The 25,046-nt window shown below is 44.9% G+C and overlaps 1 protein-coding gene across 4 annotated transcripts in view; it reads left to right on the forward strand.

Moving 5' to 3' along the window:
• Positions 1-25,046, forward strand: part of LOC111077553 (synaptosomal-associated protein 25) — a 182,815-nt gene that overhangs the window by 58,288 nt on the left and 99,481 nt on the right. The window lies entirely within an intron of this gene.

Raw genomic sequence — 25,046 nt, forward strand, 5'->3', positions numbered from 1 at the left:
TTAAGGCATTTGCATCAAAGTTGTATCAATAAGGGAGAGGTGCCGGTTGTACAAATAGTTTTGTTTTTGCTTAATAACTTTTAACCCATTGCTTATTATGCAAATATGTACATATGTCAACTAAAAGCTAAAGGTCTTAGGTAATTGTCGGTGCAGGAACTAAATGGATTCTGAAGAATTTCCGAACCGATAATGCAAGTTATTGCGGATGCCTTTACTTAGGCTTGAGACGCGGGGATTAGCGGGACGGACCAAAGCTGAGGCGGCGATAGAAGTCGATCAAAGAAATGAACCGTGCGAAACGAAGTCAATTTTACGAGTGCTTTATTCTCACATGTTGCTTGGCTTCTGATACAGTGGCGGGACTTCAAAACTATCACTTACTAACTACATTAAATCTATATTATAAATTTGTAGAAAAAAATCTGTGTGTGAGCGGTTATCTCCGCAACGCGTACATCAAATTGCATGCTGCTTTTTTTTTAAATGATAGCCAGAAAATGTGGCCTGGTTTGCACAAACAAATTTGTACTTTTCTATAAATAGGTTCCTCAAGAATTAAAAATTAATAAAATTTTAAATTTGGTCAAAAAGTGTGTGTTTGAACGCCTATTTCATTTCATTCCTCCGCAATGTTTGCACCAAATATCATGCGGTAAACGATAGCCAGAATATGTGGCATTGTTTCAATACAAAAGTTTGTACTTTTCTATAAATAATTTCCTCGAAAATTAAAAATTAATCAACAAAACATCTCAAATTTGGTCTTAAAATGTGTGTTGGAACGCCTATTTCATTTTGTGCCTATTCCATTTGATTTTGTGTCATTCTGTAGAACAGAACATTTTATAAAATATCTATAATAAAATAGATTTTGTTTTTTATGACTTTTTGTGTGAAAAATTGTTTTCTAAAAAAATTGCAATTTGTGTAAGTATCAGGGGTGCCACAGAAATCACTTCCGCTGGAAAATCACCTCAATTCCATTCTGCGGTGACACACACTGATTTTTCAGTGAAATCAAAATCACTAACAATTTATCCAGTGATTTGATTAAATACACCCAATAAACACACTTAAATCGATTCGAATCTTACTTTCCCATAAACGTTGTTCAATTGGTGATTAACCCTCATCCAAATAATTTAACATTTTACATGTTAAGTTTATAAAATAAGCATTTTGGTAAATCACTATCCAATCCGCTGACTGAATTTTCATTTAACGATTCCGCGCTCAATCCGCTGCAGTCCGAAGTGGCCACCAAGGGCGATTCGGACTTTTAAAGTTAGTACAGTAATGCCACCTTTTTTAAGCCGAATTCGGAGCAAGATATTTAATATTAATTATATTGAAAGCATTCTGTTTTTCTTTAATTAAGCATTACAAAAACTTGGTCATTGCAGTAAAACTTCCTTTACGTCAAACATGTGCACACTTTTTGTGCGAATTGTGAAAACATTTGTAGTTCTACCAGGTGGCATCGCTTCAAAATGCCAAAACAGAACTAACAAACCATTTCTACACATTATTGCCATTGCGATTATGTCAAAAACCCCTGTTCGGCTAAGTGCAGACCCATGGCAGCACAAATAGAAGCATAGCGATCATTTTACCAAAACCTGGTAATTGTAATGAACTAAATTAGCAGTAGTTTGAGAAAACAACTGAGGACGCGACTCTACTTATACTCAGTCAGTTTTTTAAAGCTTATGATTTTTTAGTTGCGTTTGCGTTTTTAGTTGAGTTGCGTGTCTCTGTCAGGATGAGGCAGGAGAAGCAACTGAAAATTAATTTCTTCATTCTGGCTATATGGGCATTCTCTACGATATCTTTAAAATTGTGTCTGCCACAGATTTTCGTTCTTTGTGGTGGCAGAAGGGGGCGGGGCGAAATTTTGAAATACACTTGTAGCAGTGGGATATCACATGAGTCTGGAAAACAAATTTGGATTCTCTAGCTCTTATAGTTTTTGATATCTAGGCGCTCATCAAGACGGACAGACGGAAAGACGGACAGACGGACAGACGGACATGGCTATATCGACTCGGCTATTGATGCTGATCAAGAATATATATACTTTATGGGGTCGGAAACGTTTCCTTTTCTGCGTTGCACACATCCACTTTTACCACAAATACAATATACCCCTTAACTCTTTTTTGAGTACGGGTATAAAAAATAAAAACCAATTGTTTTGATATGATAAAATCAATAAAACTGCAAAGTGAACCTTATTTGAATTGAATCTTGAAAGGTGACAACCCTAGCCTTAATTAGAATTTGGTTTGTGACAATGCTAATAGGCTGTTTACATTGGGGCTGCGTCATGTAAACAGTAAACAGTAACTTGTGAAAGACGTGCTAGTGCCGAGCTCCGCCAATGCATACATTTTTCCAAGAAGTCTGCAAATAATAAAAGATCAGCTGTTGGAAAATCCAAGCATAAGGTGCTTACCAACACCCGACAACTGACACCGACTCTCCAACTGGCCGGGCCGTGGATAAAAACAACTTTATATTTTTGTCGAAATCCATCATCTTAAAATCACTCAAATTTGGCTCACGTGAGGAAAGGAGACGAGGAAAAAGCGCGAAATAAAAATTTTTCACTCAGCGTGTGAAGGAGAAAACAATTGCACTTTGCATTAGAGGTAACATTAGACAGCTGTCCAGCGATTGATACAGATATCGGAAAAGCTTGTCACAAATTCCACCAGAGGGCGCTCGCTCACCACATCAGATCCGTTGATCGGCAAAGCAGTATCGGTGTTACAACTTTCAAGCAGTTTTTCAGTTAGAAGTTTGAAATGCCACCAGTTACTAAGCGAGTACGTGAAAACACCGACACTGACCTCAAATCAGCACAAAAAGCTGATTCTCTGTCGCCAAGCCTTCTGCAACTATTGGACAAACGCCTAAAGGAGCAGACGGATCTCATTGCAACAAAAATGGAAGAGTGCGAAAATCGGTTATGTGATTTATTAGCCGAAAAAATAGGCACTCTAACTGGACAAATAAAGCAGCTTAGCGACCGGGTGGAGTTCCTTGAAAAGGAGTTGGGCGAGGCTCGAGGAATAACGCAAAGAGTCGCCGATCTAGAAGCTAAGCTAAGTCACAAGCTATCTGTGCAAGAAAATGCAAACATCGCCTGCGATTTGCGCATTCACGGTGTCCCCTTTGTTGAAGGCGAAAAATTGAAGCATATTTTCAACACCCTATGCTTCAATTTAAATTTAACCCCAGCGCCTACCATTAAGGACATCTACCGCATGGGAAAAGGACGGAACCAACCACAGTCAATAGTTGATCCGGTAATAATCGTCAAGCTCGATCACTTACGTGATAAGGCTGCGCTGCTCAGAGCAATTGGCACGCTAAGGCGCGAAACGCAGCAAACACTGACCCTCCAGCAACTTGGATTGGACTCCCCGGCCCCCGTTTATGTCAACGAGCAATTAACGAAGGAAAACTATTTGGTTTTCAGGGAAGCTATGAAGCTGAAAAAGGCTAGGAAACTAACGGCTGTGTTCACGCGAAGAGGAGTAGTACATGTCAGGGCAAGCCAAAACGGTGAAATCATTGTTCTAGAAAACATGAACCACCTTTCCATGATACCAACTTGTTCCTTTCGCCATCAAGAAGGAGAGCAGCAGTGACGCAGAAATGATAGCAAGTAAAATTAATAATACTTTACCAGTAGTTTTAATTAAAATATGTGTTTTTAGATGTGTTTTTAGATTTTTTCCTGTTCTTGCGCTGTTGAATATTACTTCATTTGAACATTTAAAATGGGTGATTCCACAGAAAGCATAAATCCTAATACCCATGGTTTGCTAAGAATTCTGGTGAAGCAAAGATCTGGCCTAAAAATTTGCCATATTAATGCACAAAGCCTGCCAAAGAAAATAGAAGAGTTCAGATATATGTTTACCGATTCTAAAATAGATGTTATTTGTGTGTCTGAAACTTGGTTCGTCTCTGAATGTAGTGATTTGTTAATTGCATGTAGTGGTTACAATGTTTTTCGTTCAGATCGTATTGGCCATGCGGGTGGCGTTGCAATTTACACAAGAAAAAATATCCTGACTAAAATTGTCTGCAAACAGCCCCCAGAAAGTGAACTCGAATATATTTTTGTAAAACTGATCGACACAAAAAGCTCAAATAAATTACTACTAGGATGCATTTATCGACCTAATCAGAACATTGACTATTCCGAATTGACAACTAAAATATCTGACATATCCCTTACATATACTGATATAATTCTGACTGGAGATTTTAACTGTGATATATTCAGACAAAGTCACTTGACAGAACATATGGAAGCATTAGGACTGAACTTGGTAAACTCTACGGTGGCCACACACTATACAAAAACCCGAAATACTTTACTTGACTTATTTTTTGTGAATGTTAAAACAAAGATAATGTTATACGATCAACTTTCAGTACCTGGATATTCAAAACATGACTTATTATTTTTGACCTATGACTTTAATCTTGACGAAAATGACCCTCCCATATTCTACAGAGACTTCAAAAATATTGACTTTGCAAAGCTTGACATTGACATTAACCTACTTGACTGGCACTCTATATATGACCAATTATCCGTTAACACTCAACTTGACCAGCTTCAGTTTAATATTAATTACCTCTTTAATCAGAATGTTCCGCTAAAGAGAGCAACTGCCAATCGAAAAGCAAATCCTTGGTTCTCAAATGACCTAAAACTAGGAATTAAAAAAAGAAACCAAGCTTATCATAAGTGGAAGAGATACAAGACTGAAACTCATTTTAAAATTTACCAAGAAAATAGACAGAATGTGACAAAGAGAATTATCGAAGCTAAAAAATCGTACTATACAGTAACACTTAACGAAGCAATCACTTCTAAACAAAAATGGCAAGCAATAAAAAGTATAGGGATAGGGAAACAACAATCTGTGGCCCAAGCAAATATTAATGTTGAAGAACTAAATATAAAATTTTCGCAACCTCCAGTGCCTGTCACTAGAAACAATACAAGACTGAGCTCCGTACCTGCCAGTCATACATTTCCAGACTTTAACTTTATCAGCGTGAGTCCGAGAGATGCCCTTGACTGTATTTTGAAAATAAAGTCCACCGCAACTGGTCTAGATAATATGAACCCCAAATTTCTCAAACTTATACTCCCATATATTATAATGCCAATTACCCATATATTCAATACTGCTCTAATGACGTCAACGTTCCCTGAAAAATGGAAAGAAGCTAAAATCATACCCATCCCAAAATCAAATTCAAAAGATTATAGACCTATTTCAATTATCCCAATGCTATCGAAAGCCTTTGAAAGCTTAATGGCAAAACAGATCAGTGACTATCTGACAGAGCACAAAATACTAAATGATAATCAGTCTGGATTTAGGAGAAATAGAAGCTGTACAACAGCCATTATAAAAATAGTAGAGGATATACGAGAACAAATGGATGAGGGCAAAATAACATTCCTGACACTACTTGACTTTAGCAAGGCCTTTGACACCGTTGATCATGCAATTCTGGTCGAAAAACTACACAATGAGTGCAACTTCTCTCCAACGGCTGTAAAACTAATGACCTCATACCTGTGCAATAGATGTCAAACAGTTGTCACAACAACTGCTAAGTCAGCGTCTTTATTTGCTAAACGTGGTGTACCCCAAGGATCAGTTCTTGGACCATTGTTATTCGTTATATATGTTAACGATCTGCCATCTGTTTTGTCTGAGTCTAGTTGTCATATGTATGCAGATGATGTCCAACTTTATGTTAGTCGACCTCTATGTGAACTAAATGATTGTATAAATGCGAGTAATAGGGAACTCGACAAAATTAGCAACTGGGCTTATGCTATTGGGCTTTCCCTCAATCCTATGAAGTCTAAATGTCTTGTTATTTATAAAAACAAAACGAAAGTGGATATGAATGCAATAAGACGGCTTCAAATTGGTAACACACCGATTGAATACTGCGAAAGGGAAAGCAACTTAGGGTTTGTGATTAATAGATCATTAACATGGGTCGACCAAGTTAATAGAGCGTCAGGAAGAACTTATGGAATACTAAGATCACTTAAATTTACGCAACGCTTTCTGCCAACCCAAACCCGCATGATGCTTGCAAAAGCATACCTCATTCCTGCTCTCTTGCATGGCGTTGAGGTATTTGGAAATTGCGACTCTAGGAGTAGACACAAGCTGACCGTAGCATATAATGATATAGCAAGATACATTTACGATTTGACGAGGAGAGACAGAATATCAGACATAGCTTCTACGATATTTGAACTTGACTTTTTGAAATGGATGGACTATAAAACACTAATTTTCTTACATCAAATAGTTTTCACTAAAGAACCAGCATACCTTTACCAGAAACTTAATTTCGCTAACTCTGCGCGAACCAACAACATAAAGAGCATTCGATACAAAACATTGAATTCAGAACGGCAATATTTTATAAATGCAATTCGCATATGGAACCAGCTTCCCCATCATGTAAAGTCATTGAGCAACCCAACGCAATTTAGGAAAAATTTAAAAACACACCTACAATCATAACACATAAAACTAAAAACTTGATGTATGTCAAATATTGTTTAGAAATAAGAGTAAATATTGTAATTGTAACTATAACTCTTCTGTGACTAGTGCATTAAAAATAAGTTTTACTTGTAGCACTAGGAAAAATCAAAATAAACATAAACATAAACATGCTTCTTTGCGTCTTGCCGGAGACGCAGTTTTTTTTACATAGGTTAAGCATAGGGCCCTAGTGGTGTCAAAAACTTGCGTCAGTTTCTGATTCATGTGCGTCTATTCGATATATTCGATTGCTTTTGCTAATTTTTGGGATTTTCTGCCTATCAGCGCAACTATCACCACTAATAACAACAAAAAATTGTAGATCAAAAATCAAATTTTGGCGCTAAAAATGTATGATTGTGCAAAAAGGTGAAAATATACATAAAGTCATTAAATAAAATACTTGAAACTGATTGTATTATTATCATATGAAATTTGTCTGACCACCTGATGCCATTAAGACACTGCTGGAGACGAACTTCGGTGGTTTTCATAATTTGAAGAAGAACTCCTACAAACTCTACAATGAAATGTCTGAAAATAATATTTAAATATGAGAATCAATTCTTTTTCGTACATTTTCCTGACGTCTTGCTTAATACTGTTGATTTTCAAAAATTTGTGTATCTTTCCTTGTCATCAAACACCCAAATCCAAATTCAAGACGCACGTCTTCCAATGTAAACGCCTTTTCTGCTTCATTGCGTCTATGCCGATATCGATAGCAGACGCGCCCAGTGTAAAAAGGCTATAAGAAAAACAAAATCGCTCGGAATTCTGTGACACGGCAGAAATTTTTAAGAGGAAATCCTCTGCGCGGTTTCCAATTTCACTAGTGATTTCTGTGGCACCCCTGTATATTTGTTGCTTTTGAAAATGTGTGCGTTTTAAACCAACCAGTGTGGTTTTTAAAGTTAAATGTCGTTACAAGTTGTGGCTTCAAGGAGCCGTGAAAGTAGCCAAGACACTACACTTCGCAATAATCGCTTACGTACAGCAAGGTCCCGTTCAAATAAACGGAACAATGATTCAACAACAACTGCAAATGAACGTCGTGATATATAAAATCTACAAGGTGTTGCGCTCGCGTACAATAGTGCCACCGATTACGCTTCTCATAGGCAGATTTTTATTGGTCCAATGAACGACCGTTGTCGCCATTGTCAGGCATTAAAATTTAAAAGTGAAGCAGATGGGATTTGCTGTGCGAGTGGTAATGTGAAATTGCCTTAATTGGGCATCCCACTACAACCATTGAGCACATTATTTAATTGATTGACACCTGACTCTAATCATTTCTTGAACAATATACACGACCTTTTCAATAAAGAACTGGAGCGTGAACAACAGTATGATCATGCCGAGCTTAATGCGCTTGTGCAAAACAATGAGCCACAGTTAAATATCAATCAAAGAACGGTTTACGACCAAATATTGCGAGCTGTCGAAGAACAACATGGTGGACTATTCTTTTTGGATGCATCTGGAGGTACCTGAAAAACGTTTATCATTTCGATTATTTTGGGTACCATGCGAGCACAAGGTAGAATCGGATTGGCTTTGGTTTCGTCTGGCATCGCTGCCACATTATTGGATGGCGGTCGCACGGCGCACACTGCTCTTAAGTTACCCTTGAATATGCAGGCTAACGATAATCCTACATACAATATTTCAAAAAGATCTGCAATGGCGAGGGTGCTGCAGCAATGCATTCTTATTCTATGGGATGAGCCAACAAGAAGTTACTGGAAGCGATTACACAAAGGCACAAACATTGCCTGTAGTCAAACTTGGAACTGACGCTGATAAAATTAATATGTGTTTGAAAACATATAATTTGTGGCGCTCTGTCAAAACATTTAGATTGACAAAAAATGTACGTGCTCAATTGCAAAATTATGTTCAGCAGATTTGTTTTCCAGACAACTGTTAGACATTGGTAATGGCATACTTTCCGTTGAGAATTCTGGCTTCATAACGCTTCTAATTAATTTTTGCACTTTGACTCATCGAAGGAATACTTGATTCAGAGTGTGCTTCCAAATATTCTACAAAATTATAGAAACCATGACTGCTTGAAAGAGCAATTTTGGCCGGAACAAATAAAGATGTCAAATAGACTAACGCATCTATTTTTATACCCGTACTCAAAAAGAGTTAAGGTGTATATTAGATTTGTGGTAAAAGTGGATGTGTGTAACGCAGAGAAGGAAACGTTTCCGACCCCATAAAGTATATATATTCTTGATCAGCATCAATAGCCGAGTCGATATAGCCATGTCTGTCTGTCTGTCTGTCTCTCACGATGAGCGCCTAGATCTCAGAGACTATAAGAGCTAGGGCAACCAAATTTGGTTTTCAGACTCATGTGATATCCCACTGCTACAAGTGTATTTAAAAATTTCGCCCCGCCCTCTTCCGCCCCCACAAATGACGAAAATCTGTGGCAGACACAATTTTAAAGACACGATAAAACTAAACTCGCAGTATCGTAGACCATATCTACCAGATTGCCGAATCTCAATCAGATCGGATCATAATTATAGCCATAATGAAGAAATTAATTTCAAGTTGCTTCCCCCGCCTCCTCCTGACATCGACCAAGCAACTCATTCTCTTTCTCGGTCGCACACTCTGCCGCGTTCAGTGCGCGAGCAACCCCTGGCGGAGGAGATGTAGAATCTAAATGGTACATCTATAATCTACATGTTAGATGTAGAATATACATTGTATATGTAGATAACAGATGTATCAAACAAATTTTTTTTTAAATTCTAAAATTCTAAGAAATCAGAAGCTCAAAAATGTATATGTGATTGAGTACGGGTATAAGTAGATTCGCGTCCCCAGAAGTAACTCACACGTTCCTTCTCGTTTTGAATTCCATCCCAGGAGAAATGGTTGCGTATAGGTCCATTGATACAATTATCAATCAAGATGATGTTGTAAATTATCCAGTCGAATTTCTAAATTCATTGGACTTTCCTGGATTGCCGCCATACTATTTACAAGTAAAAGTTTGAGTCACCATAATTATGCTGCGGAATCATAATCCACCACGACTTTCCAATGGTAAAAAACTTGCTGTGAAAAAAGTTATGACTAATTTACTTGAAGCAACTATTTTGACTGGGAAATTTTGTGGTGAACACGTTTTAATTCCGCGAATTCCGATGATTCCGACTGACATGCCATTTGATTTCAAACAACTACAATTTCCGATTCGTCTTGCTTTTCCTATGACATATAATAAATCACAAGGACAGTGGTTGCAAATTTTTTGTTTAAATTTGGAGCATCCGGTATTTTCACATGGTCAACTGTATGTAGCGTGCTCACGAGTAGGCAAATCTTTGGCATTAATTATTCATTGTACCGACGGCAGAACAAAGAATTTTGTTTATTAAAAAGCATTGCAAAAAATGAAATATGTTATTACATCAAAATTGTCATTGTTTAATTTCAATGAATTCCTAAACATTAAATTAGTAAGCATCAGAGCCCGCGGGTCTGCTAGTTGTATATAAACTTCATTATTTTCTGCTTATAAACTATTAACTATTATTAATTATTGGCTACCATATGGTGTAGCGACATTCCGGCCGCCTTGAACGACCGCACGTCGGGCTTCAAACCATCGGCAAAAGGGCCAGCTTGTACATTGGGTGTCTAATAACGCCCCCTCCTGTCCGCACCTCGGCTACTCTGTTCTTGGCGTCCGCTCCCTAGACGACGCTGGTGATCCTGCCGGTGATCCACCGCTGCGGCGGCCCATAGCGCTGACCTCAATGTTGGCCTGCCAGAACCGCCTGCCAGTTGCCACCTCTTGGTAAAGGTGGTACAGCTGCTCCGTCCGTCTGACTCGAACCCTTGCGGCAGCGAGCGAAGGGGCTGCCCGATCAAGAAGTGGCCTGGCATAAGCACCTCTCCGTCGTTTGGATCCGTGATGGCTGGAGTGAGCGGCCTGGAGTTCATGATGGCCTCGGCCAACACGGTCCTCACCTTGCTCTCCGTGAGCGCGGCGTCCGCGATCTGCCGCACGATCAGGAGCTTCGCTGACTTGACTTGACCTCCCATAAACCGCCGAGGTGAATTCGTTTGAACATGTTTGGAATCTACGTTGCATCTATCTCCCAAAGTATTTCGACCATTTGAGACAAAGACTCTTCTTCCGGTGAGTAGGTTGCGACGAAACAAGCGGCATCTCCAGTTCGAAGCTTGCTGCACCCACCTGAAGCTACCCATCCTAAAATAGTCTTTTGCAATAAAGGTGCCCTTACACCCAGTTTTATTTGGCCTGTGCACAACAGATCGAAGAACGAGTCTGTTCCAATCAGCATATCTACCTTTTGAGGTAGATGGAACGCTGGATCTGGCAACTCTACATTCGCAGTAATGTTCCAATGCTTAATTGGCAGACTTCTATCAGGCTGCTGATTGGTAATGCTGCTAAAAACCCAGAAATCGGCTACAAAACCGAGCTTGACTTGCCTACAGATGTCACTGTCAAGCAACGGTTGACCCTTGCCAACCTCAGCGATTGCGCAAGGCATGTCAAACTTCGGTTTGCCTCTTGCTTTGGATGACTCCTCTGACGAAAGGTGTTGGTGCCTACGGTTCTATATGTTTGCACAATCCGACCAGCAAGGCAGCTCATCATAGTTAAGCTGCTCCTCATACTTTGTTTCTGTATATGGGTCCACCTTAGATAACAGCAGATGTATTATCATGGCGTTAGAAACCTCTCGCTCGTCACCTAGCGATAAAAGCGACTCTGTCGTACACCCTCTTCAAACTTTCTAATATCTTTGGATAGTTGGCATCTGACATTTATAACGCCTTTAAGGTTCCCAAGGCTTCATTGGACAAGCATGATATGAGATGGTTGAACTTCTCTATATTGGTCAACGACGGGTCGGAATCTACCAAACTTTCAAACAAACTAATAAACTGTTTATAATCCGCATGCTTGCCGCTGAACTTCGGCAACCTCAATTTTGGCAAATTGGAGTGTTGAATTTACGTGTGGTTGAGGGGCTCTGCTGGTCGCTGCCGACATGTACAGAGCCTTTGTAATCACACACGTTTCTTCCAACGGCACCCTATCCGAATTATCTGTGTCTAGTACATCGATCTTAGACTGCAGGGCCATTGCTTTGTCAATATAGGAGTTCAATATTTCCAAACGACATTGGATTTGTAATGGATCCAGCGAAATTTAACCCTCCTCAAATGCTATCTTCATTCGATTTATATCTTCGCTTATCTTCTCCAACCTCACATACAATTTGGTGAGCTTCGTGCTTTCACACATTCCGCTCCCAGTTGACATCTCTTCACTACGATCTTTAGACATGTTGATTAATTTAATACAAAAGTTGGCTGTGTCTAACTTTTATAAGTTGGAAGCACGTTCGATCCGCTACGAAACGGACGTCTGGAGTTGCAATGCGCGCAACGCTAAGCTAAGCGTATGCAACCAACACAAGTTTGGCTCGACACACTAAGCTCGAACCCAGTTGGAACCAATATGAGCACCGTAATTCTAATGCGCGTATCGCACTCGATTTCCAAATCAGTCAGAGTCAACACGCACACGAATACCTAAATTAAAAAAAGCATTCGACCCGAAAACTGAGTGGCGAACGATGTTTCAATTTATCCACAATATATGACCGGATGATCAGCTCTCGTTACAACGACAAGCTGGACAACACCAATGAGAGAATTAGATGACCACGAAGCTGTGGGAGCAAAGTTACGACGATTGTACTGCACGAACGTGAACTTAAGAGAACTGTAAGCTGTAAGAGCTTAAAGAGCGCAATAATTAGCTTACCGCTGCAAGGGTCAATGTATTCTAAGCGAACAAAACGAAATTCGAAATAATACAACCCAAGCTGCGAAACAAGCGGTAAACTATGGCGTTGACGCCTACTCTTCCCGATTTACCCAGGTACACACGAATAGTCAAACGGTAGGGTAATGTATATACATGACACTGTTCAATGCCAAGCCAATAGGTATTATCCGCTATTATTTTAGCCGCTATAGCTTTGGCATTGTTACCTGGTCGTCGGATGAATCCACTTCCCTGGGCGTTGTCAACTCAATGTTCATGTTCTGCTTCGGTTGTAGGTATGGTGTTCTTCAGAACGTGGATTTTGGTAATCTTCCTTCTGGATCGTCGAATTATTGGCTTTTTCGTGGCTTTTAATCGCGAACAGCGTTCTGGTCGAAAAGAACAATTGGTTTTTTGCGAAACTAATCCCAAAGTCCCTGCTCGGGCGCCATGTAGAATTTCCTAAACGATAATGCAAGTAATTGTGGATTCCTTTACTTTGGCTTGAGACGCGGGGATTAGCGGGACGGACCAGAGCTGAGGCGGGGTTAGAAGTCGATCAATGAAATGAACCGTGCGAAACGAAGTCATAACATCATAACGTAACTATCACTTACTAATTACATTACATTGTATATAAACTTCATTATTTTCTGCTTATTAACTATTAACTATAAACTATTATTAATTATTGGCTACTGAAAAATTAGAATAGTTTTTCTAATGAACAGACCGAAAAAACTGTTGGTGGAGTTTAAAGATTATTAAAATGCGGGACGAAATAAATGATGTGTGCGCTCGATCGAATTCCAATTTAACGATTCTCTTCTAGTACTTCATAAAATTTGTTCTAAGCCCAGCTAACCTACGGTGGCAAAGCGGGGCCAGTTCGCGTTGAGCGAAAGAGCTAGCTTTTCTTGCGCTCCCGCCTTGCCCTAACCTACTTACACTAGACTTCAAACAATTCAAAATAATCTTAACATAAAAAATTTACTACGACGATGACATGACGAAACACCGGCCCCGTTGAAGGCCTGCGCGGCTTTAATACATGGGTAGCGGCGCCCACTTGAGGATGGCCCACGGAAAAACGCCTCCATCGCTCCTCCTAAGGTCGACGACCCTGACCATGCCGTCCTCCCTGGCGTGCGTGGCGATGACGCTCCCGGGGAGCCACTCCTGTGGAGGTCTTTTATCCTCGGCCACGAGGACGAGGTCTCCCTCCTGGACGTAGGCTTCCTCTGGTGCCACTTGTCCCGAATTTGCAGTCCCAGGACATAGTCTCGAGACCATCGCCGCCAGAACGCTTGCCAGACTGACGAGGCAAGTCGCCATCGCCGCAAGCAGCTGAGACCCTCCTGGTCCGGAGTCCGCAGTGCTGGGGGGCGATGAGGGACCCCCTGGTGCCTGGACGTGAGCGCCTCGCCGTCTCAGGGGTCCTGGCTGAGGGCTCCAAGCGGCCTGGAGTTCAGGACGGCCTCGATCCCGACGAGGACTGTAGCGAGCTCTTCGGCGGTCAATAGCGCGCTGCCTACCGCCCGTAGGAGTAGGTTCTTTGCAGATTTCACACCTGCCTCCCAGAGTCCTCCCATGTGCGGCGCTCGAGGTGGTATGAACGCAAATTCGCATCCGCTTTTTGGCGCGAATCCGCGAACTGCGTCCGCCCCGTCCTCGAGCGCCTCCTGCAGAGCGCTGAGGTGGCGGCTCGTTCCGACGAAATTCGTCGCGTTGTCGCAATGGAATATCTGGGGATATCCTCGGCGCCCAACGAACCTTTGGAAAGCCAATTAAAAAGAGTCAGTAGTAAAGTCTGATACAAGTTCTAAGTAAACCGCTTTGGACGCAAAACAAACAAAAAGTGCGATGTAGTTGCATTCGGGACTTCCTCGAATTTTCAATGTCGTCGAGACGGGTCCACAAAAATCAACGCCGAAAATTGAAAATGGGCGGAAAGCACGAAGCCGGTATGCGGGTAAATTTCACATAAGTTGCGTCAATAGCCGAGGCTTGCATTTAAAGCAGCGGATACACGATCGAATGGTCTGACTGCAGACCTCCTGATCACAAGTGCTCGTGGGCCGAATTGCGAGAGCTTTGTCCAAATCAACGGAAACTTGGCATCGTATGATATAGGAGCTTTAGCTAGTAGCCTCACCAAGTGAATGGGTGAATGGGTTCAACCGCTGAAGACTAGGACCAAATCTTGATCCTTTCCGAAAATGATCGATTTCCTCACGATACTCGTGATGTTGGATAATTTCAACATCTTTAAGAAAGGCTTCTTCATACTCGGTCGGTGAGACCGTTTTTTCAAACGTTATGCTTGGATTCTTAAATTTTCCTCTTGTTTTGTAGGAGGGTGGATGTTGGTGGTTCCCACAGCCCGGATTCCCAATAAATAATAGTCGGGGGCGTCAAATATAATTGGCGTGTATTTGCTAGGACAAAGCTGACGGTTGATGTTACGGTTGTGTAAAGGCGCGTAGGTGTCGAGAGACTGTTCTCTCCAGCTCGGCTTACGGCTGGCGCCCGTGATGGAGCGCCGAGTGGATCGCGTCCACGCCGCGCGAGAGCGAAGGGCATGGGAGAGCGAGCGAGCCAACAGAGCTCTGTTAACCGCGCTGCTGCCCTAAACATCCTCCCCCCCCTTGCAGGACTGCAACATCACCTCTTATGGCTGCGTACAGCCCCAGGACACAATCCATCCGAAAACAGTGCTTTGGTCCACTGGAAGGCCGTATCCTCGAGCAAGGAACCCGGGTTGGATCTCATTCTGATAGACATCTGCTCCCAATACTAGAGAGATGGTGGCCGGGCGATGGAATTGCTCATTGGCAAGGCTAATGTCGTTGAACCTGACCCGAGTCGCCTCGCTCAAGGGTCGCGACAGTTTGAGGACCACGTCCAATTGGACATCGCCGGTCCTGGCGCGGATGATAGCGGTGGCAACCTTCTCCGCTCCGATGCGCGTGCTGGGCAACTTGAAGTCGGTGGCCAACGAAGCGTCAATGCAGCTCACCGGCGTGCATGGGTCGATGAGCGCCGTTGTCTCGTGGGTTTTTGTTCCCGTGTCCAAGACCACTCGGGCTGTCGGGAGGCAGTTGGTGCTTCGGTGCTGGAACAGCGAATCGGCCGATGGAGCCGGATGACCCACGATGGGTCGGCGACCGGCTCGGGACACCGGAGCTGGAGACGGACCTGGAGTCGCGGCTGACGACTCCGAGCGGGCTTTACGCTGAGAGGACCCCGTCTTTGGGCGTCTTGCGGGAACCCGTTGGCGGCGATCGGCTCGGGACACTGGAGCTTGAGACGGACCTGGAGTCGCGGCCGACGACTTTGAGCGGGCTGGCCGCCGGGAGGGCCCCGTCTTGGGGCGTCTTTCCGGAGAACGGGGGCGGCGATCGGCTCGGGACACCGGAGCTGGAGACGGAGCTGGCGATTCCGAGCGGCTGGACGCTGGGACGGTCGCAAGTGGAGCAGCGTGTGATGCCACAAGGACGGCACACCCTGCACCGGCCACCACTTCGGCAATCCTTGCCAGAGTGCTGATCAGCCAGGCAGTTCCGGCAGTATTTGTTCACCAGCACGGCTCGGAGCCTTTTCGCCACGCTTAGCTTGAGAAAGCTACGGCAGTCCCGTAGTGGATGGCTTCCGGAGCAGACTCGGCAGCGGTAGGAAGCTTGTACTCGGGAGCGTCTGCTCCCTGAGGTGTGGTTGACACGGGGTTGTGGAGCCATCAGGATCTGGATGCAAAATGAACTGGTTCGGAAAAGAAGAATCGGAGAAGCATTAGTAACGTGCTAGCACTTCTCTAAGTACTGTTGGACGAACAAACGAGGGCGTTTTGGAGGCGAAAAGAACTTGGATGGAATAGTAGGCAAGGAGAGGCATTATTAAACGGGCTAGGCACAGGACGCCTTCCGTTATTGTTGTACGGGACTTTTGGAACGACTTTTGCGACCGGGCGTTTGAGCACAACGCGGGCAGTAAGAATGTCTACCACCCGAACCCTGTTGTCGGCGCCGGGATACACGGACTGTACTCTTCCGAGTCGCCAGTCGTTAGAAGGCAGGTTATCTTCTTTCACGATTACCATATCGCCGATCTGAAGATTTGGCATATCCGTCTGCCACTTGTTGCGCTTGTGGAGTTTCTTGAGAGCTCCTCCTTCCGGGTGGACGTGGCTTTGTAGAAGAGCGTTTTAAAACTCTTTACGCCGGCTTCCCACAGGCCCCCCATATGTGGAGCTCCTGGCGGGATGAAACGCCATGCAACCCGTTGAGGGCTATTTGCCTCAGTCACCGAATCCTGTAACGGCTCTAGAAAGTCCCGAGAAAGTACAGTTGCTGCTCCCACGAAAGTGTTTCCATTGTCGGAATGGATACGCTGCGGACAACCTCGTCTAGCGACGAAGCGAGCGAAAGCTGCTAGAAACTTCTCGGTGGTCAGGTCGGATGTGGCCTCCAAGTGAATGGCCTTCGTGGAAAAACATACAAATACGCACACATAACCCTTGGTGATCAGGCACGCTCTCCCGGTATAGTTCCTTATGTCGAAAGGACCTGCATAGTCAATACCGGTATGGGTAAACGGTCTGGAGAAAGAAGTTCGGTCTGTCGGGAGATCACCCATCAGTTGGGTCTGTAGCTTTTTCTTGTGGATGATGCAGACCTTGCAGGAGTTCACCACGCCCTTCATCAGGTTCCGGATTCTCGGGATCTAATATTTTCAGCGAATGAGGCGCGTCATCAGTTGACTGCCGCCATGGAGAGTGATCCTGTGCGTGAAGTGAGCGAGCAGGCGAGACAGGCGGCAACTATAGGGCAGGATGATTGGATGGCGCTCGTCATACTTCAGATCTTGTGAAGCTGTGATCCGGCCACAGGCTCTCATGATCCCATGTCGGTCTAGAAAGGGGTTCAGATTCAAAATAGAGCTTGAACTTGGCACGGGACGTTTACCACTCAGGCAGTGAGATTCTTGGGGGAAGTCCCGGCGCTGAGCCTCTAAGATAAGAGTTCGCTCCGCTTCCTTAATTTCCCCACTAGTGAGGTGGTCCCTACATTTGGATGTTACTTTCCGGCAACACTGAATAAAACGTAGAACATATTCCCGCACTCGAAGAGCCTTCTCAAGCTGGGAGAATCGCTCCAGGAAATCTTCGGGTGGGCTGGAAACGAGATGGACATTCACGGCTGCTCTAGGGTTTGAATTGGAGTTACGGCGGCTTGGGCTGGCCATTGATCACGTGGAGATTGCAACCACGCTGGTCCATGCCACCAGAGTTGGCTACCCACCAGTTCTGGTAAAGCTACGCCTCGACTGGCTAAGCCAGCGGGGTTATGTTCGGAACGAACATGAGCCCAATGACCGGTTTCGGTAGTCTGAGCTATTTTCGTCACTCGATTGGCCACAAAGGTAGTCCAGTGGCAAGCGGGCTTGCTCAACCAGGCCAGTACAATAGTAGAATCGGTCCAGTAGTAGCATTGATGACTTTCCGTCGGCATGCTTGGCAGGATAGCCGTCGCCATTTCGGAAAGGAGCATTGCACCGCACAGCTCTAGTCGAGGAAGCGAAACTGTTTTCACGGGAGCGACTCGTGTTTTCGCCGATAGTAGATGCACCGTGATATGCTGGTCACACTCGACGCGCACGTAGATCGCTGCACCGTTCGCCTTTTCGGAGGTTTCGCAGAAACCGTAATGTTCGATCTTTACCGATGGCTGGTAACATACCCATCTTGGAATCTTGATCTCGGGTAGTGATGCGTAACTTTGCAGAAAATCTAGCCAGCTTTGGTCCAACGAACTTGGAAGGGGTTCGTCCCATCCCAAATCTTGCAACCAGATCTCCTGCATAAAAATCTTGGACCGGACGATGAATTAGGGTTAGCCACCCCGCGGGGTTAAACAGCTTCGCAATTTGAGAAAAAACTTCTCGCTTGGTGTAGGATAACTCAAGCGTGAACACGGGAGGAACAAAGAAGAACTCGTCTGACGTCGCCTTCCAGCGAACTCCGAGGGTCTTTGCCGTGCTCTCGGCATCGATTTCCAGAAAATCGGTGTGCAGGAGGTGGTCACTCGGAAGCTCGCCCAAAATCTCCTTTTGGGTGGACGTCCATTTGCGCAGTGGAAAACCTGCGGAGCTGAGGGCGGCCTGCAATTCGTGGATAGCCAGCTGAGCCTCCTTGATGGAGTCTGCCCCGGCTAGGACGTCGTCGACGTACATGAAATGCCGCACAATGTGACTTGCCTTTGGAAATCGCGACTGGATGTCGTTGGCAAGCTGTTGCAGTACCCGGATGGCTAGAAACGGAGCGCAATTGACACCAAAGGTCACGGCTTTCAGCTCATAATCCCGAATCTCACCCTCCTAGTTTCGAAATAATATTCGCTGGAAGGGCGTGCACGTTGGATGTACCCAAATTTGGCGATATATCTTTGTAATGTCGGCGTTCAAGGCGTATCGGAAATAGCGCAGCTTCAGGATTTGGAGGGTTAAATCGGATTGGAGGACCGGACCAGCATGAAGAAGATCATTCAAGCTCGTGCCGTTCGCAGAAGGGCTGGACGCGTTGAATACCACTCGGACTTTCGTGGTAGTGCTCTCCGGCTGGATTACCGCATGGTGCGGGAGATAATAATTGGCGGACTCGTTAGTCCTCTGTCATATAATCGAGATCTAAATATTCCTGGATCACAGAGTTATACTGTTCTTGAAATGGAACGTTTCTCTTTAGCCGATTCTCATTTCGGAGAAACTGAGCTAGGGCAATGGACCTTGAATGCCCCAGGCCTGATCCACAATGATCGGCGTCACGAAACGGCAGTGTTACCACGTACTTTCCACTTGACGTTCTTGACGTGGTTCGCAGAAAATTTCTTTCGCAATAGGAGTCCGACTCTCCTGCTACCTTGATAGGTAGATCCTCCACCTCCCAAAACTTTGTGAGAAGTTTGTCCAATGGAGCATCGCGGACCTGGGAAATTTGGGTGGAGAAAGATGCAATCTGGTCTGGAACAGCACTTGGCACTGGACCGGTAAGCACCCATCCAAAGATGATTTGCTGTCCGAGGAGGGAACCACAGATGTCGGTCTGTGAGCCGCTTAACAGTATGGACGGAAGGATGTCGGCTCCGATCAGAACGTCTATGTGTGAGCTCTCATAAAATTTAGGGTCTGCTAAAGGCAGGTTCGGCAAGTCTCGCAACGCGCTCTGCGGGATCGGATATGAAGGGAGATTGCCGGCTATGTCGGGCAGGACGTAGGCCGTGGCGTTTAACTGTACGCTCGGCGTCATCAGGGAGCGAATGGACAAATCACAGAGCTTCTTGGATTGAGCTGCTACAGTCTGATTTAGGCCTGAAACCTGGGCCTGAATAAGGCGGAATGGCAACTGGATGATATTAAAGAGACGTTCCGTAATGAACGTCGCCTCGGAGCCCGAGTCGATCAGAGCGCGGGCACGGAAATTTGTCCCCCGGTGGCAGATGTTGATTATTGCCGCTAAGCACCGCTCTTGTTCCCGAAGCAAAATAGTTCTGAACGTTGGGCGGAGCGACGGAAGAAGCGGGATCCTCCGCTGTTGTGGAAGTCAGCTCGCTGGGAGCTGGAGTCCCCCGATGCAGGAGCGTGTGGTGGCGGGCTCCACAAGTGAAGCAACTGTGGGCGCTTTGGCATTCACGGAGCTGATGACCTCTAGCGAAACAGTTCAAGCACAGCTGCCTTTTTTTAATGCAGCTGGCTCGTGCATCCACAGTCATTTGTAGGAAGTGCGGACACAGTCGGATCGGATGGTTCTCTTTGGAACAGAGATCACACGTTCTTCTCTTCGGACTCACTTGTGTCTGGAAGGAGTGAAACTTCCTTGGCACGGGACTACCATGAGACCGGAACGGATTGGAGTTGCTTCCGGAGGATTGCGGATTCAAGGAACCTTTGGACGATGGTGGGGTCGGATTGCCTTTGGAAGTGGACGGGTCGCTCTCCATGGCCTCTAGCGTCAAATAGCGCTGAGTGAGGAAGGCGTCGATTTCCGTCCATAGAGGCACCTCCTTCTTGTCTGTGACGGACGCTTCCCACAAAGACCGGGTCAACTTCGGCAACTTGGAGGCACAAATAGTAACGAGGAGGCTATCCCAGTTGTCGGGTATCCCCTAGCATCGTGATTTGAAGCTCTTTCAAAGCTCGACTGGTCTCGGACTCGACGCGAGGCAAAAAGAGCAAAATATTTATCTGGTTGGTCACCAGGAGCCGATTATTTTCATAACGGTTTCCGAGGGCCGACCATGCCGACTCGAAACCATCGTTTGTGAGCGGGGACTTCTCGACTATGGCCTTCGGATCGCCACTTGTCTTCTCGGTGAGATGGTACAACTTCTCTACCGGAGACAGCCTAGAATTATTAATGTAAATTGCAGTAAATAAATCTCGAAAAGTAGGCCAATGGACGTAATCTCCTGCGAAGACCTCTATGTCGCAGGGAGGCAGTCAGCAGCCGCCCTGGTAGGTTTGCGGTGCAGACGGATGCACTGCTGTTTGGGCCAGCTGAGCATTGAGGTCAGCGAGGCACTGCTCAAATACCCCATAGCACTCGCCGGATGTCTTCTTGGACCCTTGGGTCCTCGTTAACCATCACTGCGGAGCAAGCCTTATATTCCGCCTCGACATCCGCCCACATACTCAGAGTTTGTCCTCGGTGAACCTCGGAAAGAGATGCGGATGGAGCGGAAGTGATGCGCGCTTTCAAATGAGACAGCCGGCCAATGGCGGCGGCTAATTTTGCTCGTGCAGTAGTGGTGGCGGGTTGAGCCATTGTGATGGAAGGTCTCGAGCTGACGGGACTATTACCGAAAGAGCTGGTTGGATCGTCTTGGATCCGAGCTGGCACCTTGAGAGTGACGGGAGACGGGAAGAGAACCGACTTGGTCCTTGCAGCTGGGCTGCTACTGCCTGCTCTGGGAGTGACTGGCGACTTGATCTTTTGAGTGGGGGTAGTTCCTGAGGCGGAAAAGGTGGGTAGCCGACGTGGAGAGGTCGCAGCCAAAAGCCCTTTGCTGTCCTTGTCACCCGTTGGCATACTACTCACACACGCAGAGGTTGGATGCGAAGTCGGATGCGGAATCCGCGGATTGGCGAAAGAAGAGAAAAAAAAAACTAAGGCTGGGCTGGGCACCACACGAGAAGGCACTGAATCCCTTCAACACACAAAAAAAACCCACTGCTGGAGGAATGGAAAGGATAGGGCCTCGCGCGATGTTGGGCAACAATTTTTAATACCAACTCGAATTATTTGTGGCCGCTCTGGATCAAGGTTCCCAAACAATGATTGCACCAAATTGATACACGCCGAGGAGAAGAACGGTCACACTGGCTGTGGCAATATTTAAAAAAAAAATATATATTGTTAGTGCGGCTTTCCTCCGTTTATCCTTTTGACGAACCTTTGCAGTAGGCGACTAATCTTCCTTATCTAGTGCGGATGGATTGTGGACGGAGTTGGTCGATTTCTTGCTCCCCTTGTTATGCCGTGGAGGTGGTAGGGCCGATAGGATATACGAGCACGAGGATCGGAGCCAAGAAATTAACTGCTACTGGTATGGCGGAGACTATCGGAACGAATATGAAATGGAGATAATATCACGTATTGTGGCGACCAAAGTTATTGCTGGAACGCGTAAACTGCTCGGAATCGCCGATTTTTATTGTGAAATGTATGTGGATAAGAGCGGAATGTATGTGTGGGACGCGGTATTTAAATATAGAGTGTGGTATTTTTTGTATGTGCGTTATGTTATTTTATGTACATAGATAGTTGGTAATATGGATCCATCGATATAGATATAGATCGATATATTGCAGCCAACTATGGAAATAAATATGTGTATATAGATGTCGGAATAAAAAACACTTAATAATTGTTGGGTGGGTTTTTATTCTGTTAGCACTTGGATGTATGTATGTATGTGTATGTATTTATGGATGTGTGGAATGCACATATGTTTTAGTGAATTGGGGTGCAGTTGGATTTTGTTAAATATATTTAATTTTTCACAACTCATGCCCAGACAATACGGAATGGAAGAACTACCGTAGCACTGGTAGTTGGAGGCGACGGAACGGAGAACGGCCGGAATCGCCGATAATATGGCGTTGACGAAAGAGAAGGAAGCACAGAGAAGAATATCACTGTATGCACAGATATGTATATAAGAATATATATACATATATCGCGGAACTCGGACTTGGCGGGGAATAAAACAAATCGCACTAGGAATCGATTTGGGAAGACGAAATCGTACTTATCTTCGGAATGTTATCCACCGATGCTTGCTGATTGGACTCCTCCTTATAGGGAAGGCGAAGATCCGGCTCGAAGGACCAATGTTTTGTAGGAGGGTGGATGTTGGTGGTTCCCACAGCCCGGATTCCCAATAAATAATAGTCGGGGGTGTCAAATATAATTGGCGTGTATTTGCTGGGACAAAGCTGAGGGTTGATGTTACGGTTGTGTAAAGGCGCGTAGGTGTCGAGAGACTGTTCTCTCCAGCTCTGCTTACGGCTAGCGCCCGTGATGGAGTGCCGAGTGGATCGCGTCCACGCCGCGCGAGAGCGAAGGGCATGGGAGAGCGCGCGAGCTAACAGAGCGCTGTTAACCGCGCTGCTGCACTAAACACTTATAAAGCGAAACATGTAACAAAACACTCTAAGCAGCTTGAGGTGTGACGAGAATCCCTCGATCCGAAACTTCCACATCAGCGATCAGTCCGACCGCGTTCTTCCTCTTCTCCAGCTCAACATCTTCTGAAGGCTTGAAATGGGAGTTTTTAGGCCAGTTCTCTTCTTCATCCTTCAGAAATAATGGTCCTTCAAACCAGATGACTGGACGATTTCCTTGACGTCACAATAGTCTGAACAATAAACAGCTCGTCCAATAGAGACCTTTAATAGGGGCTTGATTCTGTGACAGAGATCCGCGAGAAGGTGAGCAGCACATAACTCAAGCTGTGGGAACGTTTTGGTCCTGAGCGGCGCTACTTTGGACTTTGAAATCAACAATGATATTTTTAAACCTTCTGCAGTTCTGCTACGGACATAGACGCACGCTCCATAAGCTCTCATGGAGGCGCCAGCGAAGGCATGTATCTGGACCGGTGACAACGGATCGTAATACACAAACCGAGGTATGGAGATCTCTTCCAATTGAGACAGTGTATTTTTCAACAGCTGTTTCCAAATGCATCGGAATCGACTCATCCCACTCTAGTTTGTTAAGCCCGAGTTCCTGCTATTGGATCTAGCCTTTTATGACGATAGGACTTAATAATCCAAGGGGGTCGAACAACATCGATGTCCCCGACAGTATGTTCCGTTTTGTCGCTCGGAGACCCATCACTTCATTGTCAATTTTAAACTGAAAGGCATCTTCCTTAGGCAACCATGAGATTCCTAACGCCTTAGTCGATTCTGAATCCGAGATCATTATGGGCTTTGCTGTGCTCTCAGATGTGGTGATCTCAGGTGAGTTCGAAAACCACATCGCTCACTCAAACCCTGCGGTCTGAAGAACCTGAGATACTTCGAACTTAATAACTCTTAGCTCCTCTACGCATGCAGCACCAGTCAACATGTCATCAACGTAAAAGTCGGACCCAATAACGTCAGCAGCTTTACGGAATGATATCTTCACAGACTCACACAACCTTTTTAAACACCAGATAGCCAAAAAGGGGGCTGGTCCAGTCCCATAAGTCACGTTGTTAAGCTTGTATAATCTCAAGGACTCAGATGGGTCTCTTCTCCACACTATCATCTGAAACTGCCTATCCGCTTCATTCACCATCACTTGGCGTCCTAAGAGGACGTCTTTGACGACGCATCAAACACGACGCGAAGCTTGGTGGACGTACTTTGTGACCGAAGGGCACACTGATGTGGAATTACGTAGTGTGGAGTAAAAGGAACCGTAGTGTCAGTCGGCGACATATGACCTTAGGAGAGGTACTCTTCCATGAATTCCAAGTACATTTTCTTCAACTCAGGGTCACGAGACAATCTTCTTTCGAGCGACAAAACCGCCGTTTAGCAACCTCAAAGGAGTTGCCCAAACAATTTGGATCTGATTTAATCGGCAGCCTTACTTCAAACCGACCTGATGGTAATACCTGAGTCGTCTTCCGAAAGTGATTTTCACATAACGTGTGCTAAATAATTTGCTTTGGGGATGGCATTTCTTCCAGTAAACAGAATTTTTGTAAAGTTCTATCAATGGAAACTAGTAACTCTTCACTGCAACTCAAACTATTTGCTGTTTGGGGGGCAGAACTTTTGGAAACATATTTTCCCGAAACAACCCAGCCAAGAAGGGTCTTCTGAAAAGTTGGATAGTCAGGACCTTGCTTGATTTGACGAACAGCTAATAACTCAAAGAATAATTCAGCTCCAATTAGCATGTATTCTCTTTGTGGCTTGTAGAAATAGGGATCTGTTCTCTGGGATTTTCTAATCAGTTACATTAACTGACTGGTCAGGGTGATAACCTGAAATTGATTTCAGGATCCAAAAATCAAAGGAGAACTCACTACCAT

Source organism: Drosophila obscura, unplaced genomic scaffold, assembly GCF_018151105.1.
Source record: "Drosophila obscura isolate BZ-5 IFL unplaced genomic scaffold, ASM1815110v1 contig_5, whole genome shotgun sequence".
In the NCBI taxonomy this organism is placed as follows: Eukaryota; Metazoa; Arthropoda; class Insecta; order Diptera; family Drosophilidae; genus Drosophila; species Drosophila obscura.